Genomic DNA, 21,110 nt, shown 5'->3' with positions numbered 1-21,110 from the left:
AGAGGATCAGAAACTTGAGTACTAGAACAGGGAGGATGAGGGTGAGGAAAAGGAGGCTAATGTCCAGGTACATTAGCACCAGGATGACAACATCCTGGAGGTCCAGAATCAGGGTTAGGAACAAGATGGCCAAGAAGGCATGAAATAGGATGAGCAGGCTTTGGATGACCAGAGCAAGGAAGACCATGATCAGTTGGTGTAGAAGCAGAAGGACAAGGAGCAGGAAGACCAAGACCAGATCCTGGAAGACTGAGAAGACTAAGGACATAAAGGTTCTGGCCAATAGGACCAGGGGACCTGAATAAGCAAGGAAGATGAGGGGGCAGTGCCAAGGATACCAGAAGGAACAACACTATAAGGACCAGGATCAGAGCAAGCAGGATTAGAAGGATCAGCACCAAGAGGACTAGAAACCCATGAACATGTGACCAGGGCCCAGAGTAGCACGTAGAGCAAAATGACCAGTTGCTGGGATAGCAAGACCAGGCTGAGGAAGATCAGGTGGACCAGAACCGTCAGAGCCTGGAAGACTAAGATAACTGGATTGGGATGTCCAGGAGGACCAGGATCAAACTAAAAAGGCTCAGAAGGACCAGGCAAAGGAACCAGGACCAAGAGGGCCTAGATCAGTGGGTGCAGCTCCAGAAGGATCATGAGGACAAGGCACAGGAGGACTGGGATAATCTGAATCAGGTAGATAAGGACTAAGAGGGCAAGACATAAGAGGACCAGAACACATTTGTCTAAGTCGACTGAGGGGACCATCAGGACCTGGATGAGCAGGGTAATAAGGATCAGAATTACCAGTTCGAAGGGATGAGGGTAAAGAGGATGAGAAAAAAAAAGGATGAACTAGGACAATGGGGCTTGGAAGGACCAGGATGGCCAGAGGGACCATAACCAAGAAGATCAAGTCTAGTGGGTACAAAACTAGTAGGAGAACACAGACTCTGAGGACCAGAGATTGGAATTTCAGTGCTAGGCAAACAGAACTGAAATGAGGAAGACTAAGGACCTCATTATGACTTTGGCGGTCTTTTTTTACAGCTCCGCCAAAGCCACTGGCGTCAGGAGACCGCCAGTGGTGGCAGTCTTCCCACCACCATATTACGAGTACTGCAGGATTTCCACCACATTTTAGGTGGAAGTCCTCCAGAAGTCGTACTGTCAGTCAGAGGCGCATGGGTGGGTCCACCACCAGCCCTGCCCCGCCAAAAGGACTCCGCCAGCGGTATTAGAACCTGTAATAGGGCCTGGCGGTGTCTTGATGGCGGGGTGCTGCTGGCAGTGGATGCGCCAGTTCCCTGCCAGACGACCTCCTCACTGGACAAGGAAAGTCGATTGTCTGACAGGGGAGGGTGTGGGAGGGTGGAGGGAGTTGTGTGTGAGTGGATGTTGTCTGCATGTGTGAATATAAGTGTGTATGTGTGTTTGTACATGTGTTTGTATGCGTGTGTGTATGGGTGTGGTGTATGCGTCTTTGTATGGTTTGTGTATGCATGTTTGTATGCGTGTGTCTATGCGTGGTTGAATGTGTGTATGAATGTTGAAGTGAATGCGTGAATGAATATTTAGATGTATGCATGTATGAATGTTGAAGTGTATGCATGTATGAATGTTAAAGTAAATGCATGTATGAATGTTGAAGTGAATGTGTGAATGAATGTTGAAGTGTATTCGTGTATGAATGTTGAAGTGTATGCGTGTATAAATGTTAAAGTGAATGCGTGTATGAATGTTGTTGTGAATGCGTGTATGGATGCTTGTGAGTGAATGCATGTATGTCAGTGTTGGTGAATGAGTGTATGCGGGTTGCATGAATGAGTGTATGCGGGGGTGCGTGAATGAGTGTATGCATGTGTCTGTGTCCGTGTATGTATGGGTGGGGGGTGCTGTTCTGGTAGGAGGGGTTGGGGGTACTGGTATAGAGGGGGGTGTGGATATTGGGCTTGAAGTGGGGATGGGGGAGTCATCTGCTGGTGAAAGGAAAGAAATTTTCTGTCACCGGTAGCCTTTCTGCCAGGGTTTTTGTGGCGGTGCTATCGTCACGGAAACCATGGTGGAAAGCCAGCTCATAATACCGCCGGCAGTCTTCATTGGACCGCCGGGTCGGAGACGCTAATCTCCAGCCTAGCGGGTCCAACTTCCCTGGTGGTACAGATGGGGATGTGGCACTCATAATGTGGCGGTCTTCACTGCCAGCCCATCAGCGGTGGGACTGCCACCATGGCCCTGGCGGTCAGAAGACCGCTAGGGTCATAATGAGGGCCTAAGAGGAACAGGACCTGGAGAATCAGAAGGAGATGGCCAGGCAACCAGAAGAGCTAAGAGGAGCAGGGCATGGAGGACCAGTGGTATCACAACCAAGGGGAAAAGAAAGATCAAGTCACATAGGCCAAGGAGTATCAGGACGCGGCAGGAGGAGGAGCAGGATGAGGTGGAAAGGGAGGACAAAGAGGGACAGGAGCCAGGGTGACAAAGCTGGGAGGCTAACAACAGGATGACTCAAATGAGATGAGCCAGCTCTAAGTGGATAAGTTAGTGAAGAAACAAATTGATAAGGATTGGGAGGACCAGACCAAGAATATCACCACAAGTTGGATAAGGCCCAGAAGAAGAATCAGTGTAAGTTGACTAGGGGCATTAAAACCATGGACCAGATGGGAAGGATTCAGTAGACTGAAAGGATCAGAAGAAGCAGGACAAGGTACAGGTCTAGGAGGACCAGAGGGGTGACAAACAATGGGACCAGAACCTGAAGTACCAAGTGGTGCAAGAGAACAATAAACTGGGATGTCAGGAAGAGGATCATGATTGTTCTGGAAGGCTGATGACATCCAGGTGTTGAAATTTTACACTACATTGTGTCCTTGTTTTGGATACTTCTGTTTAAAGCCAGAGATACTGCTACTGCTGTGAGAGCAATCAGCAAGCACAAAGGCTGTGTCTGAGCTACAGACAGAAAACAACATTCTTTACAACTGTGTTTAATAGGTTTTAAGCTCAGATGATATAGTTCAATTACACAATAGGACAATGCTGCAAAACACCCATTGATCACCCACCTTGGGGAGCAGCCAAAGCATATAATTACATTGCATATGTCATTTCTGTGCACTACAATTCTCAGAATAAACCATCCAAACTTCCCAGACCCTGCGGTTTTCCTCCTAACAGCCACATGATATATAGATAAATTGTTTTTCTAAGACACAGTAGTCTATCTCATGTGTCCATTCAGATATCAGCAGTGTGAAGTCTGTCCTCCAATACTGTGCTATGTCCATTTCAGCAATGAGGAAGCCCACTGCCAATAAGAGTCTTCTGTGGTATCCCTCCCCATTCTTCTTTCAGACTCAGAAGGACTAACTGTTTCTCAGGTTTCATTGGGTTGCCCACCACCCTTGTGAGTATGTTGCAAATGTTTGCTAGTACTGTTGTATAATGAGACACTCGTATATTAGGTGGAAGAAGGTTCCCAGGGCTAAAATTTACATTTAAAGCAATGTGGGTCTAGACCCTTCTTCATTTTGCTTAGTCCTGTAGGGATGTAATATATCCACTGAAGGTATCTTCAGTTTAATTAGTCACTGTCTCATGGAAACTGCCAGTACCTTGGGCCATTTTGGCCTTCACCCAGTCCTCTTCTGCCCACGTCTTTCTCCCACTGTTCTTTAGGCCTGGGCAGAGTTTCCACAGTTCTGCTATACAGAACTCTGTGAAGTGCTGAAAAAACTCTGCTGCGCTATGTGGAGGTCCATGAGCAGTGGAGTTTGAGTAAGTCACGCTGTTTGCACTACTTTTTAGCACCAGGACTTTCTCCTGTGCTGTAAAATCAGTATGAATGGCATCACACGGAGCGCCAGAGGGTGCTAACTTCTTTCTACTACTTGAGTAGATTTTCTACTCGAGCAGCAGCTTCCACAGTGCGAGCCGCATCTTTCTCATTGCAAGCAGTCACGGCCTACATGACTCCTCGCATTCAGAAATTTCACCTGCGCTTGCCAACTTAGTGATTTCTCTCACTTGCAGTCACCAACTCAACATTGATGAGCATAAGGCATGAGAAAAACGTTTTTCAGAACTCCACGCTCTGCACGGATTGGGGAAAGCTCCATGAACTCCACCGGCAGAGCAGAATACTATGCCCACCACACCATTCTTTCAGTGTCTTAATGGGATCTGTTGTGCTACTTACCAATGTACAGTGTATAGTGGAGATCCTTTTGTTCCCCATTCGGGATTCTGAGATATGTGCTTTTAGTGGGTTGTACTGCAGAAGGATTTGTAGGGAATTAAGGGATGCTTCCAATGCATGGTGGAGCTGTAAATAGAAGTAAAATTGTGACTTGTGCATAATGTATGTGCCTGCAAGCTGTTGGAACATGCACAGAGCTACCTTGTCAAACGTTCCCCAGCTTGGAAATGCCACTGCTGTCCCATGCTCAGAAACCTCCAGCTTCTCTGTGTGTCTAAGGCAGTACCTGGCCCACAGTGGCATTTTGGCTGTCAGCGCTCCAGCGCTTGGTGCCAGCATGACAGGGTGGTTTGAGTTGCTGGAGGGAGGGCTGAGTGAGTGTAAGGGCCATAGAGAAGGTCAAGTGTCCCAAGTTGTTCAAGAGCCTGAAGCTCTACTCTATGGCAGGATCATCCCTATGTGTGAAGAGGCAGTCATTAATCAGTACAAACTGGCTAGCCCCAGGCTTCACTTTCAGTAAGAGATACAAAGCTGCCACCCTGCCCATAGGAATTTTACAGTTGCAGATTGTAAAGTGTTAAAGAAGGTAGGCTGTATGTTGTGTGGGAAGTTCTGCCACATGTATAAACGTTGTGGGAGGGATATCACCTAGAACAGTGCTCTCCTGCCCACTTAGGTCATTGGGAGACTCTTCCATAGGTCCATGTCTCTCTGTACCTTGGTTACAAATGGTGTAATGTTATGTTCTGCGCCTGCTGCCTAGTAAGTGCTATATGCACTCCTAGGTATTTAAAATGGTGGGTCGCATACTACAGTGGGTTACCGGTCTTTATGTTTGCTTGCGTGTCTGTCTGGGTTATGTAGATAGACTTAGACCAGTTCATAGTCAGGCCTGACGCGTCTGGGTATGTTTGAAATATACTAGTTGGTGAAGGGAGGTCTCTGGGTCACAGATGTAGGATAGGAGGCAATCGGCATAGAGCAACTCTATGTCTTCAGAGCCACCTGGCCAACAGAATCCGGTGAGTTGCGTGTTAGTCCTGATCTATTCCACCACTGATCCGAAGACCAGGGCAAAAAGGAGAGGTGACAGTGGGAGCCTTGTCATTTCCTGTTCAATGTTGATGACTGGGGATACTTCCCCATTTACTCTGACCTAGACCATGGTTTACAGTAGATCATCAAGATACATCTGCAGAAGAGTTCATGTGTTCCATGAAGCAGAACATGGACTGGCATCAAACAGAGTGGAAGGCCTCCTCGAAATCCACAAAAACCAAGGCCCTATGCCCAGTTGCATAGCTGAATAATAGTGCCAGAGCATTATTCATGCATCAAAGAATGTGGCAGTTAAAGGTCCAGGCATAAAGCCATTCTGGTCTAGATATATCAAGGTCCTAATCATGTTCACCACCCTATTCACAAGCATGTTTGCCAAGATTTTGGTCTCTATGTTGAGTATGGAGAGAAGCCTTTACGATTCACATTTGTACATCGTTTTTTGTGCTTTTAGTATAAATGAAATTGTGACCTCTGCAGATCTTGTGGAAGCTCCCCAATTTTCAGGGCTTCACTGTACATGCCAAACAGTGGATCCACTTGCAATCTGTTTTTCTTTTACATTTAGAGTGGGAAGCTATTGGGGACTGGGTTTTTTCCAGTCAGAAGCGACTAGATAGCCTATAGGATTTCTTTAGCTGTGAGTGGTTCCTTTAAGTCTCATATATCAGCGTCAGCGAGCATTGGCACAGTGAGATCTTCAACTATTAGGTTTCCCTATTTAGCTGAGGATACAGACCACTCGGCGTAAAGGTGGGCATAGTAGGCCATTAATTATTTGGCTGTATCATGGGAGGTTGTTAAAGTCTGACCTATGCTTGTAATTAGGCTTAGAACCACCCAAAGGCCAAGCTCCCTACTTGACAGCCAGTGCAATATTTTCCCCACCTTTCACACCAATTTGTACAGTTTATATTGTGTTGCCTTGTGTATTGAGGATGCTGAGTCCAGCATCTTCTGTCTAAATGCCATTCTCTTCAGTTCAGTTTTGTGTCTGTGGCAGTCATCTAATGTTCCTGACTGGTCGCCTTGTGTATGGCACGCTCTAGGTCTGTAATTTCCCTGTGTTTTCACCTCTTTGTCTCAGTCTGCCATTACATTATCTGCTCACGTAGTATGGCCTTTAGGGCCTCCCTAACTATGGCTGAGACAATGTCCCTCCTTGTATTAAGATAGTTATTTGTTTTTGACGGAAGTCATCAAATGAGGTGCCTAGGTGCCACCAGGTGCTCATTTGCCAGTGTCTGACCTGCTGTGGTCGAGGTCACCTAAGTGAGAGAGTTATTGGGGCGTGATCGGTAAGGGTGGGTGAAAGAGACTGGGAGTCAGCCAGGCCTACTGTGTCCACTGAGGGCAAAAATAAGTAATCCATTCTGGAGAAGGACATATGAGAGTGGGAGTAGGAGGTGTGCTTTATGGCCTGCAGGCGCAATGGTCATCAGCATCTGTCTGGGCCAGTGAAGCGGTCCATAATTTCAGAATGATAGACTTGTGTCAAGTCCTGGGCCCATGATTGAGTTAAAGTCACCTCCTATCAAAGTGTGTCTTGTAGGTCAGAAGCAGTACTTTCGTGAGTGCTTGTATTGTGTCTACCTTCAATGTAGGGGGCGAAGACTGAGGTGAGCATCCAATGTGTGCCCTCTAGTGTCCCTTCAATTGCAATAAATCTACCTAGATTGTCAAAATGGGTCTTAGTGACTCGCATGGGGAAGTGTTTATGCAGTAGTATAACAAACCCTCGGGATCTTCTTGTGTAGCCAGCATGAAACACTTTGGTGTAGCCATCCTGCTGGAAGAAGGAGCAGCTGTTACCTAATAGGTGAGTTCCTTGTAGCAGTACCACCGGAGGAGGTATTAGAATACTGCACCTCTCTTAAATGTATTGTTCAGGTCATTGATGTTTCAGGAGAGCATGGTAAATGTGTTGTGTACTTCATCATGATGGTTTATTCCAGTATATTGATGTCAGGCAGGTGATCATACAGTGCAGCTCGTCATGCAAACTAAATGTCAAAACAACTGAACTAAAATAAGCTCAACTCCCTATAATTCTGAACGTGAAGCATCGGTCACAAGTTCCCAACCATGTGAACGATTTTGAAGGTGTGTGTGTGGCCCTGCCAGTTCTCCTAGCAGATGTGTGTATATATACATTTGGAATTCTGTACAGCCTACTCAGCTACATTTGAGTGCATGAAGCTCGTGTGTTGAGGTCTAAAAGACAATTGGCCAGATGTAGGGAAGTTTGGGTTTGCGACTCACAAATTGCGAGTCTGAGCGACTCGCAATTTGCGACTCACAAACCCATATGCAGGATGGTGTCCCTGACACCATCTGTGAATCACAAGGGGGTCGCAAAGACCCACCTCATTAATATTAATGAGGTGGGTCGCAATTTGCGACCCCCTTGCGATTCGCTGCATTCACAGAGATGGTGGCCTGCTGGAGACAGCAGACCACCATGTCTGTGACTGCTCTTTAATAAAGCAGTTTTTTTTTTTGTATTGCACCCCGTTTTCCTTAAAGGAAAACGAGTTGCAATACACTCGAGAAAATGAAACTTTTTTGTTTCATTTTTTCAGAGTAGGCAGTGGTCCATAGGACCACTGCCATAGGACCACTGCCTGCTCTGAAAAAATATTTTCAAAGCCATTCACAGAGGGGAAGGGGTCCCATGGGGACCCCTTCCCTTTTGCGAATGGGTTAGCACCCATTTGTAATGGGTGCTAACTGCGAATTGCTTTGCGTTCGCGGTCACTAAGAAATTCTGCATCGTGATGCGAATCGCAAATAGGAAGGGGAACACCCCTTCCTATTTGCGAGTCTCATTCCCATTTTGCGAGTCGGTAACCAGGTTACAAACTCGCAAAATGGGAATGAGCATCGCGATGCGTGTTTTGCATGGCGCAAACTACAAATATGTAGCAGTGGATGTATATCACGTGGTGTTGGAGATTGCCGGAACCGAGGACCTGTTATTAATATTGAAAAAATGGATTGTTTATAGTTGGTCCTCATGAGACCTATGTTTTGTTTCAGATTGCAAAGAAAGACATCATATTCCTGCACATCAGAATTTGAAGAATCTACTATATATACTTTTAATAAATATTTTTCCCCCCAATATTTGGGGACATAGATGTGCCCTGATGAAGGTTGTTCCCTGGGAGGAGTGACACCGAAACACACGTCAGCACTTCAGTTTTCTTGAATACAAGACCAAAGCTATATTGGGTGATTTGTAGACTAAGGCCAACAAATCATACACAGGACAAAATGGACTATGAATCAATGGCACCTCCATTTTTCTCATTACCACAAAAATACTGTTTATTGGGTAATTTGTAGATTAAGGCCCACAGAGCATATTTAGGACCTAATGGACTATGAATTAATACAATATTTGAATGATTGTTGTAATACAGTTCATGTTTTGGATTTTTAGTGAGGAGTTGAGGTACTATGGGGAAACTGATTGATGTTGAGTTTCTGTCATTGTTTGAGTCTGGATGGGAAGTGAGTGTTTGTATGACATGGTAAATATGAGGTATTGTATTTAGGGTTTTTTGTGATTTTTTTTTATTCACTATTAATATGTTATATTATTTATGATGAAATTACGATGAACAAATCATGATTTTGGTTTATATAAATAAGAAAAGATTGAATTTAAGTATGGGCTTGAGAGGTATATAATATTATATGTTATCAATTTAAGGTTTACTTTATTTATACAGGGTGGCCCATTGGTCTATGTATACTGACCTTGCCCCTGGTAGCACTACTGTATTGGGTCTGGGACCCTTTAGTTTAATTGGCCATATAGTACATAACCTCTGCTCTTTAGCTCAGCTAAAGACTGTAGAATCTCTACTATTTAGCCAACAGCTGAGTAAATAGTGACTTTTTGTGGTATCAGCACAGCTGCTGGCCAAAAAATGCAGAATCTCTATCAGTTAGCCAGCAGCCAGGTAAATAGTGAAGCTTTTCTGCTATTTGCATGTGTGCTGGCCAAACAGTATAGAATGTCTATTATTAACCAGCAAATGGTTGAATAGTGATGTTTCTCTAGTATTTTCAAGGCCACGGGCCAAATAGTAAATAATTTCTACTATTTAGCTAGCAGCCAAGTAAAATAGCAGATCTGATTGGCCAGCTTTTGAATAATGACTATGAGTTGACCTGCTCAATGTGACACGATTTCTCCTTGAGTGAACAGGAACCACACACCTATGTGATCTGGAGGTTCACTCTAGTCCAAGGCTAGCTCATTTGCAAGGCTAGGACTAGAGTCGTAATCCAAATTCCAGTGCCAGAAGTGTTGTCCACCTTGAGTGAAGGAGTGGAAGCAGAGAAGGAGAAGGGTTGTTGGAGTGTGCGCCTGCAGAGGAGAGCCCTTCCTAAAAGAGGATTCATTAGCCTACCTGCTTGAGAACCAATATGAAGCCATTTGAGGTTTACATAGTCCCAGGAGCAGGTGTCTCCTAATAGCTGTGCAGGGCTCAAAGCATCATATTTGTTGTGTGAAACCCAGGGAAGAATCATCGCCTGAAAGTAACTGTGGCGAGCCTTGTGTCCCGAACTCTACTGTGCCATTAGTTGCCCCATTTGAGCCCAAATAATCTCTTGGTCAACTCTTGTGGTCTGAAGGTGTATTGGTTGATAGATGGGGAAGGTGACGTTGAGCTGAACAGCAAAACTTCTTCTCAATCCGCAAAACAGTTGTAAAATGATCAGCTGTTAGATTGTGCCTTGTGTGAACACATGATCTCCACCGCACCCCCACATCCTCCAGTTTTCCGAGCACGCACATAGAAAAAATAGTTTAGATAAGCACCTCTTTGGGTCTGGTGCTGAGAAATCTGTAGAACGTTCAGCGGTTTCAAATGGATACCGCAATTTCGGTAGCACTACCTCCGGGCCCAGGCACTCAGTGTACAGGCACCATGAGCTAACCTTATGTTTTTTTTTTTTTCCACAGATCCCTGCTACAGTTTGCTTTCGCCCCCTCTCTAGCCGAGAATCAATGCTCCAGTGCGGTGGGCTAGCAGGCGCTAAATATCGCGGGGGGCGTGCTCGGAGTGCGGCGCTCCTAAACAGCACCATCGACCGAGACGAGCGATGCTAACATTCAGCACCATGGACAGTTGACACCATGGACAGAGGCTTGCAGTGCTCCTGCTCAGCACCATGGACAGAGGCGCGCGGCGCTACCATTCAGCACCGTAGACAGAGGCGGGCGGGCTACCATTCAGCACCATGGACAGAGGCGTGACACCATAGACAGAGGTTTGCAGTGCTCCTGCTCAGCACCATGGACAGAGGCGGGCGGCGCTACCATTCAGCACCGTGGACAGAGGCATGACACGATGAACAGTGGCGGTCGGCGCTCCCACTCAGCACCATGGACAGAGGCGGACGGCGCTACCATTCAGCACCATGGACAGAGGCTCGCGGCGCTCCCAGTCCTCCCCGGTGCATGAGAATGCTTTTCGAGACTGGACGGTCACCACTTGGGATGCAGCCAGAGATGTAAGCAGGAGGGAGTGTGCTCACGAGCGCCAGTGAAGGATGACATCGACGAGCCTAACCACATCAGAAAGAGGGTTACATTCAGAAGTCTTGGTTGAATCTAAAACACAAGGGTGTTACATTGAGCCTTCTGGCAAATGCAGTGGGCAGGGGCATTACATTAGGAATCCTCTGAAAAATAGAAGAAGAAAGGGAGGCTGTGGAATGTTAACATTGCTAACGGCACAGCGTTGCTAGAGAGGTTCGGTTTTCATGGCGGGAGTGCGTTTTTTATGCAGAAGTTAGTAGGCCTGGGTGAAATTTACATTCCCCTGGTGTAATTTGCATAGTTTGGGGAATTTTGCGCTATAACTGTTACGTGAAATTCCCCAAAATGCGCCTTTACATCACTTTTTGTAATCAAGCTCAGGCTGTTTCTTTGCTCAATAAATCTTTAACGACCCTGGTCTTCTGGCTAGAAGTCACCACCCTCTCTCCCAGGAGCAATTAAAGTTACGGTTAAAGTTACAATGATTTAAGACACTAAATCAGCCCTAAAATCCCAAGTGAGCCGTTCAGAAAAGGGTCAGTAAGAGTTTATGGGACCTTCATCGTCTGCACCAGCTGCAGTGCAAGTAATAAGGTTCTCGAACTGTGTGTGAATGGGGAGAGGGGTTTAGGGTTCAATAGTTGGGGCATATCTGTTAAAGTGTGAGTGGGAAGGCCTGTGACAATGAGACTATGATAGTAGATGTTAGAAAAGTACTGGCGGTGAGAGATCACTAACAGTGGGACAGTGACAATACGAGTTAAGCACAGTAATGTTAGAAGGAATGTGAGGGCATATTTACAAGCCCCTAGCGCCTCCTTAGCATCCCTTTTTTTATGCTAAGGCAGCGCTGACCAGTCCACCACCCTGCCCCATGTTTACAATGTACTTTGTAACCCTTTGCACCACATTATACCTGCACCATGTATAATGTATGCAAGGAGGCGTTTGCATGCAGGGAGGCACAATAAAATGGCGCAGTGAAATTTACAAGATTTCACTGCACCATTCCCAGCATGCAGCTGTCCCGGCAGGTTTCGGGAATTGTGGAACAGGTCTCAGTTTTCAGTGAGGGTCGGCTGAAAACAGTGGAGGCAAATTTTTATATGTTACGAAGCAGTACGAGTTAGCAACTCTTATTGCAAAGCAATTCAATTAACGTGTGATATTGGGGTTAAAAATTGACTTTTTATTTACTCCCTTAGTGCCTCGCCTTTGTTTCAATAAAGGTGAGCGCTGTCATTCCCTGCCCCACAGATGATGTTGAAATGAGCTCTCCTTGCGTTTTTTCAAAATGTCCCTGTTTTTAGCCAAAATCTGGCCAACCTACTGCAATGGAGACAGGAAAACATCCTGGATGGAGATAGTACTTTCAAAGAGATTTCCCTATGCAGTGATGCTAACACTTAAGGACACACAAGGAAGATGGCTCATGCTCAGGGGAGTGAAAGGAAGTTCCATACTGAAACTAGCAACAATATATGCTCCTAACAGGGAACAGGACGGTTTTCTCATGCAGAGAAAGCAGAAACTGTTTGCAAATAATCATGGGGGGGGGGGCATCTGCCTGGTATTGCATGCAAAAATGGATAAGACTACCCCAGGGTTTGGGGGGCTGGTACCCAGGTTATCTCAGTGAAATGTCAGATACCCACTTCATGAGGACTATTTGCATGATACATGCACATAAGACCTATGCCAGAATCGACTACATGTACCTGGACGACATGCTGCTGGTTGCCCTTGTAGATTTTGAATAGGGGCCAATAACGTTAGCAGACCATCGACCAATATCACAAACACAGAAAGGCTTGAGGGATGAGTAGAAGAAACACTCACTGAAAGAGCCATTGAAGAGTTACCTATGTAGGACACAGAGGTAATAAAAAATGTAAAAGAGGCCATTAAGGAATATATCCAGTTCAACAAGATAGAGCATAGTTTGGTGGAAATTAGATGGGAGGTGTTCAACTCACCATTAAAGTTACCTTTCCTTAGGAGGCGGCTGATATCTGTAGAGAAAGAGAAATACATTTTAAGACCTGTGGCAGAAACTCCTTAGGCTTAAGGGGCACCATAAAAAGACACTGGCCCTCATTACGAACATGGAAGGTTGGCCTGCCATGCCGGCATTGACGGCTGAAACCGCCAGCCGGCATTTCGGGCCAACCCGCCACATTCTGAACAGGGTGAGGGCCGCCATCGGAGGCCCTCACTCACCACCAGGCTTCCGCCGTCAGGCAGCCTGACGGTGAGTGGAAACACTATCCGCCAGGGTAGCTGCGCTACTCTGCGGATAATGTTCCCATTTCCACCAGCCTTTTCCTGGTGGGTTGACCCGCCAGGGAAAGGCTGGCAGAGGGGGTGCCCCGGGGCACCCCTGGGGGCCCCTGCATTGCCTATGCACTTTGCATGGGCAGTGCAGGGGCCCCGGTGCAGTGCCCCGTCGCGCAGGTCGCAGTGATCTGCGTGACGGGTGCAACTGCACCTGCTGCACAGAGGCATTGCCAGTGGCTCCATCTGGAGCCGCCGTCAATGTCCCGGCCGGGCCTTTCTGTGAGCTGGCGGGCGGAAACAATGTTTCCGCCCGCCGGCCTACAGAAATGTTCATAATTTGGCCGGCGGGGTTCCAGGGTTGCTGGTGGTCAGTGTTTTGACCGCCAGCATGAACACGGCAGTTGTTACCGCTGTGTTCATAATGACCCCCACTGTCTCAAAAGGTATGCCATAACATAGTGCACACAAGGGAGCATTTCAAACTTTGGAATCAGAGATAGCAGAATACGTATTGGAATGCCTAGATAGGTGGGCACTCTCTTGGCTAATCGATTACATGTACAATGCATCTATAACCACATTGGATGAGAGAGGAGGATGGTCGACACCCAAAGCTGATAAACAGGAGGTGTTTCACACCGTCATCACCCACCTGTACACACAAGATCCTCACTCTAACACTACACCTAAAGAATATTTACACGGTGCACAATTGCCACAGGTACCACAAGAAGATAAGGAGGCTCTAAATCCCCCTAGTTCTTTGCAATATGCCTTGATAACATACTGCCCACACTTGTCTATCTAGATCGAGCAGGCTTTATAAAGTGCAGACAAACTAGTAATAACACAAAAAAGCATCGCAATTAGTTGATACAGCAGGAAAACAAAGTAAGCATATGGTTTTGCTCTCCTGCAATGTCTGGGTGGACTGAGATGTCTTACGGGTGACACTTTGGGAGACAGGCTTCGGGCAGGATCTGCTGAAATGGATGATGGTGATATACAATGAACCACAAGCAAAGGTAAAAGTCAAAGGGGCTCTCTCAGGCAGGGTAACTTGTGGGTAGGGTGTACCTAACAGGGGTACACACTGTCTTCACTCCTATATATTTTAAGCACAGAACACCTAGCGCAGAAGAGTAGAGATAAGATATATGTTAAGGGAGTGAAATTTAGGAAACATTTCAATAAAATCACACATTTTGCAGATTCTGCTGCTGCAAACTGGACAACAATTACTTTATTGATGCCTGTAAGGCTGAAACACCGTTGCTAACTGAGACCTTGTTACGAGAGTACTCTGAGCCTGATATCACCACTGCTATCCCCCCAAGGATACTTCATTTTGTGCAGGAATCAACTCCCCAAAATTGGAGGTGGCCTCACCATCATCTTCAATGAAAACAAATCCTGCATCCTCATGGACACAACCGCCTTCCTGCTGGCCGAATGTCTCTTTTTCACCTTTGAACTCAGCCCTACCACTTTGTTCAATGGTACAACGATTTTCCGTCCACTAGGACCTTGAAAAAAGTTTAACATGCCCCTTGCAGACTTCCGGGCACCTTATATTTGAAAAGCTCTCAATTTCAGTATCCTTGGCAGCATTAATTTTCCTCTTGAAAAAAATAGATCAATTAGATATGTCCAGTCTTGATAATGTGTTTGCCATCACTGGACTTCAGCAAACTACCTCTCTTCCTCCTCATATGGCCGGACAACTTCTTGACCCTGTTTTCACTAACCTTATGTTTTTTCTAGTCTCATGCTCCCAATCCCTCTCATTTGGAAAACCATTTCACAGTACCTTATTATATTCACTTCTTTTGGAGACTCAGCAATTCTTCTAAAGGCTCAGGTACTTTCTTCTCCAGATCTTGGGCTGAGGTTAATAATTCAAGGCTATCTAAAGCGCTCTTTGAGACAATGCTACTTCACTCTGATAATGTGGCCATCTGTAACACCTGGATCACCACCATTTTGTGCACCATTATTCCACTCAAACATTTCCAATCATACTGTAAAAGTCCCTTTGCTCCTTGAACTGCTAAGCGTCACTGAAAATCACTTGATTGTAGTTGCAGGAAGAACAATAATATAGAAACGAAATTAATTGTCACTGCAGCTATTAAAACTGGTAAGTGCTTTATCAGGTCTACGTGAACTGCTGATTACACCACTTGAGTGAAATCAGCTGACAACTTCTCCAGTGGAATAGTGTCAATTGTCAAGGAACCACTGAACCCTCCAGCCTGAAATAATACAGTTCTGTCTTCTCAGGAAATCTGCTCGATTCTCTCCACTGTTTCCAGGACACAGTTGCTAAAAGATACTCCACTTTCCCTAAACAAGTTTCTTTTGACTCAATATTCCACTATCTCTCGAGCCACCTGTGAGTTCTTTCTAATGCTACCTGTCCCTCTTAGTTCTCTCCGCTATCTCGTAAGAATATCCTTTGATAACTTAGTGCCATCCAATCCACCGCCTAGTTGGATCCTTGTCCTCCTAATATCTTGTCTTTAGCTGCAGTAATGTCTGACCTGCTTTTTCAGATCCAAGCCATCTGTCCACAACAGCTACAGTTCCTGACCTCTGAAAACAACTACCAAATATGCTGTTACTTAAAGATCCTTCTGCTTCTGCAATTACAATGCCACTCGCTCGCTTCATCATGCTTTCACTCACATGATCATTTGCTTGGTCACTTTCACACACGCCCGTTGTCTCTCACCTACTTTTTTCATCACCTTTCCACTTTTCTGTGTCATGTTCACTTCCTCACTATAGAGCTATGGATTTCTATTTAATTAGGTCCTCATGTATGAAATGAATTTTAGGTTGCAAACAGTGATTCTGACAGCTTCACCTTTCTAACCGTTGTTTAGAGACTGTAAAACATGAAAACTCCTAAAACAGGTTTGCAAACCCACAAGGAACCTCTATTTGGAAGGGACATGTTGTAGGCATCCTTTGCAAATGAGGATGTTTTAGGAGATATAATAATGTATTCTGAATGAAAACCTATTGTAAAACTTTCAGGGGCAGATTTAGGAGCCCCTAACGCCTCCTTGCGCCACATTAGCATCATTTTTTTACATTAATGTGGCCCAAAGAGGCCAAAATCACCGAGCCAAATTTACAAAGTGGTGCAATGCATGCAATGCACCACTTTATAACTCTTTGCACTACATTATGCCTGTGCTAGGCATTATGTGTGCAAAGGAGGCGTACCTACATTAAGGAGGGGGGGGGGGGGTGAAAAATGGTGCAAAGATATCTAAGAGATTTGTTTGCATCATTTTTTGGCACTTTTAACGCCTGCTCAGAGCAGGCATTAAAAAGAGGCTCCCATTGGTTACAATGGGCCTCAATGGGCTTTGTAGGATTTGCGTCAACATTTTTTTGCTAGTCCTCCAAAGCTCCGAACTAGTATAAAAAATGTTGATGCTAGTTCCCGAACTACTGCCATGGTGCGCCATATCTTAGATACAGAGCACACATAGTGGCATTAGAGGGGGTGCATGAAAAGTGGCGCTGCCCTAGGTGCAGCACCACGTTTCTTAAATCTGGTCCTGAAAATTTACCAACTCCCAAGCTAGGGTGGTAAGCCATTCACAAAAGGAATGGGACTCAACGGATCCCTTCCCCTCTGTGATCACAAAAAAAAAAAGTTTGTTGGGGAGTAAGCAGAGGACTAGGATACCATTACTTTTCTTTTTGCACCCATCCGTCTCTTTTAAGGAAAAGGGCTACATTTAAAAAAAGACTACTTTATTCAAATGTGATTACAGACATGGTAGTCTGCTGATCCCAGCAGGGCACCATCCCTGTGAAAGCATCCAATCAGAGTAGGGGCCATATGTACAAAGGCATTTTCCCATAGACACAGAATGGGTAAAATCCTTTGGTACATCTGGCCCTAGGTCACAATCTGCGACCCACCTTATTAACATTTGTGAGGTAGACTGGATTGCAACCTCTGTATGAAAATTTTGAGCACAAGCAATCAGCACATGGGTCAGTTTGCAAAATTACACACTGCTCGCAAAATGACTAGGTGTAATTTGTGAGCAGTGCTTTGGAACCAATGTTATGCACGCTAGGCTCATAATTAATAATTGCACTGGGAATATGTACTTTCTGGCCCAAGTGACGCCTGGTTATACACTCCTGTTGCTAGATTGGCCATTTCTATGGAGATACATCTCCGTTGTTATGTTCCAAAGACTACCTTGGTGTTTTTCTGAGTTGCAGCGAGGTTCCTTCCTCCCAGTCAGAGGGTGGATATGTGCTTTCAATTACAATGAGCACATTTTTCAAATTTACAGCGCAGGCACATCTTTCCATTCATGATGCTGACGAAGTAGTTCATTTTTTCTAATAAAATGATTGTTTCTCTCAAGCAGAAAATGGATCTGTTGCTTAGGAACCACCTGAAAGGCCATCAATATGCTGCGGTGACCTTGTCCAAACATCAAGGCAAGAGAAGCTCCGGGAGACTAACTCGCAGACTTCCTTCACAAACACACCAGCACATGCATGCCTGGGACCGCGCACTTGTGAGCAGGCGTGCGCGCTCACGTACACGTGCAAGTGCAAAAGGCTGCGGACACGTAATCTTTCATTTAAACAGGAAATCAAATAACGCTGTCGCAATAGATGTAAAGCCGTCTCCTTTCCCAAATGTCACAAAACAGTGGGATGTTCCATTAGTGTTGCTAATGAGCCAGGAATGCCTCAGAGGAATGGATTTGTTGTCTTTTTGCTAGATGGCCTATTTAGTTGCCCACAGTCAGCATGTCTTCAGAAACATTACCAGTCAAGAAAAAAAGCCTCCCGTAAAAATGTCAATAAACTGACCATACAAGAATGGTATGTGTATGACAAACGTGCACAAACCTAAATGCATGTCTACAAATCTGCATGAACCCAAACAGCCAACCCTGTTCAGAACCTACATATCAACATGAGCCCATGCATACCCAGCCCTGTGAAGAGCCTGTAAATCTACATGAGCTCAGGCACACCCAACCCTGTGCAGAGCCTGTATATCTACATGAGCCCATGCATACCCAACCCATGAAGAGCCCACAAATCTACATGAGCCCACACATACCCAGCCCTGTGCAGATCCTGCAAATCTGCGTGATTCTGTGCATACCCCTTGGGAGAACCTGCAAATCTACATGACTCACGCATATCCAACCCTATGAAGAGCCTGCAAATCTACATGAGCCCACCAATCCCGTGCACAACCTGTAAATCTACTTGAGCCCACACATACACAGTCCTGTGCACAGCCTGTAAATCTACATGAGCCCATGTATACCCAACCCATGAAGAGCCTGCAAATCTACATGAGCTCATGCATACCCAACCCTTGAAAGAGCCTGTAAATATACATGACTCATGCATACCCAACCCTGAAAATCTATATGACTCATGCATACCCAACCCTGTGAAGACCTTGCAAATCTACATGAGCCCGTGCATTCCTAACCGTGTGCAGAGCCTACAAATCTACACGTGTGCATGCAGCCAGCCAACCATGTGCAGAGCCTGCAAATCTACATGAGCCCATCCAAATCTAACCGTGTGCAGGGCCTGAAAATCTACATTAGCCCATGCATACCCAACCCTCTGAGGAGCCTGCAAATCTACATGAGCCCATGCATACCTAACCCTGCGCAGAGCCTGCAAATCTACAGGTGTGGGTGAAGCCAGTCCACCATGTGCAGAGCCTGCAAATCTACATGAGCCCACTCATACCTAACCCTGCAAAGACATTGCAAATCTGGATGAGCCCGTGCATACCTAACCTTGTGCGGAGCCTGCAAAATTACATGTGTGCATGCAGCCTGCCAAACCTGTGAAGAGGCTGCAAATCTACAAGAGACCATGCATACCCAATCCTGTGAAGATCCTGCAAATCCACTTGAGCCCATGCATACCCAACCCTGTGCAGAGCCTGCAAACCTACATGAGCCCATGCATACCCAATCCAGTGAAAACCCTGCAAATCTTCATGAGCCCTTGTATTTCTAACTCTGTGCAGAGAACACAAATCTACATGTGTGCATGCAGCCAGCCAAACCTGTGAAGAGCTTGCAAATCTACATGAGCCCACTGATACCCAATTCTGTGAAGTCTCTACAAATCTGCATGAGCCCGTGCATACCTAACCCTGTGCAGAGCCTGCAAATCTACATGTGTGCATGCAGCCAGATAACCCTGTGAAGAGCCTGCAAATCCACATGAGCCCATTCATACCCAACCCTGTGCTGAGCCTGCAAAACTTAATGAGCCCACACATACCAAACCCTGTGAAGACCTTGCAAATCTACATGAGCCCATGCATACCCAACCCATGAAAAACCTGCAAATCTACATGTGCCCCACCATACCCAGCCCCAAAAGAACCTGGAAATCTACAGGAGCCCAAGCATACCCAGCCATGTGCAGAGACTGCAAATCTACACATGTGCATGCAGCCAACCATGTGCAGAGCCTACATATCTACATGGGCCCATGCATACCCAGACCTGTGCAGAGCCTGCAAATCTGCATGAGCCTGTGCAAACCTAAACCTGTGCATAGCCTGCAAATCTACATGTAACCATGCATACCCAACCCTGTGAAGAGCCTGCACATCTACACGACCCCATGTATAGCTAACCCTGTGCAGAACCTGCAAATCTACATGAGCCCAAGCATACGCAACCCAGTAAAGACCCTGCAAATCTACATGACCCCATGCATACCCAACCTTGTGAAGAGCCTGCAAATCTACACATCTACATTCAGCCAGCCAACCATGTGCAGAACCTGCAAATCTACATGAGCCCACTCATACCTAACCCTGGGAAGACATTGCAAATCTGGATGAGCCTGTGCATACCTAACCCTGTGCAGAGCCTGCAAAATTACATGTGTGCATGCAGCCAGCTAAACCTGTGAAGAGGCTGCAAATCTACAAGAGACCATGCATACCCAACCCTGTGAAGAGCCTGCAAATCCACTTGAGCCCATGCATACCCAACCCTTGCAGAGCCTGCAAACCTACATGAGCCCACACATACCCAACCCTGTGAAGACCCAGCAAATCTACATGAGCCCCAGCATACCCAACCCATGAAAAACATGCCAATCTACATGAGCCCCAGCATTCCCAAACCAAAAAGAGCCTGCAAATCTACATGAGCCCATGCATACCCAACCCTGCGAAGATCCTGCAAATCTACATGAGCCCACACGTACCCAACCATCTGCAGAGCCTGCAAATCTACATGAGCCCATGCATATCCAACCTTGTGAAGAGCCTGCAAATCTGCATGAGCCAATGTATACCCCACCCTGTGGAGAGCCTGCAAATCTACATGAGCCCACATATATCCAACCCTGTGTAAGAAGCTGCAAATCAACATGAGCCCACAGAAACCCAACCTTGTGAAGACCCTGCAAATCTACATGATCACATGCACACCCAGCCCATGAAGAACCAGCAAATCTACAGGAGTCCATGCATACCCAGCCCTGTGCAGAGCCTGCAGCTCTACATTAGCCCACGCATACCCAACTCTGTGAAGGCAAAGCAAATCTGCATTAGCCCACGGATACCCGACCCATGAAGAACCTCCAAATCTACATGAGCCTACACATACTCAGCCCTGTGCAGAGCCTGCACCGCCACACGAGCCCATGCATCGCCAATCCCTGTGAAGGCAAAGTAAATCTACGTGAGCCCACGCATACCCAACCCATGAAGAACCTCCAAATCTACATGAGCCTACGCATACTCAGCCCTGTGCAGAGCCTGCACCTCTACCCCAGCCCACACATACCCAACCCTGTGAAGACAAAATAAATCTACATGAGCCTGTACATACCCAACCCTGTGCAGAGCCTGTAAATCTGCATGAGCCCACGCAGTCAACTCTCGGAAGAGCCAACAAATCTATATGAGCCCATGCATACCCAACCCTGTGAAAAGCCTGTAAATCTACATGAGCCCAC

At 46.1% G+C, this 21,110-nt stretch overlaps 1 long non-coding RNA gene across 1 annotated transcript in view; it reads right to left on the bottom strand.

Moving 5' to 3' along the window:
• Positions 1-12,793: 12,793 nt before the first annotated feature.
• Positions 12,794-21,110, bottom strand: part of LOC138286777 (uncharacterized) — a 47,426-nt gene continuing 39,109 nt past the window's right edge. Inside the window, exon 3 of the long non-coding RNA XR_011202060.1 lies at positions 12,794-12,829. This is a non-coding gene — a long non-coding RNA (uncharacterized lncRNA). The remainder of the gene's footprint in view (positions 12,830-21,110) is intronic.

The sequence above is a fragment of the Pleurodeles waltl genome, chromosome 3_2 (assembly GCF_031143425.1).
Source record: "Pleurodeles waltl isolate 20211129_DDA chromosome 3_2, aPleWal1.hap1.20221129, whole genome shotgun sequence".
NCBI lineage: Eukaryota > Metazoa > Chordata > Amphibia > Caudata > Salamandridae > Pleurodeles > Pleurodeles waltl.
The sequence above is the reverse complement of the archived record's forward strand: the minus strand, read 5'-3'. Positions and strand labels throughout refer to the sequence as shown.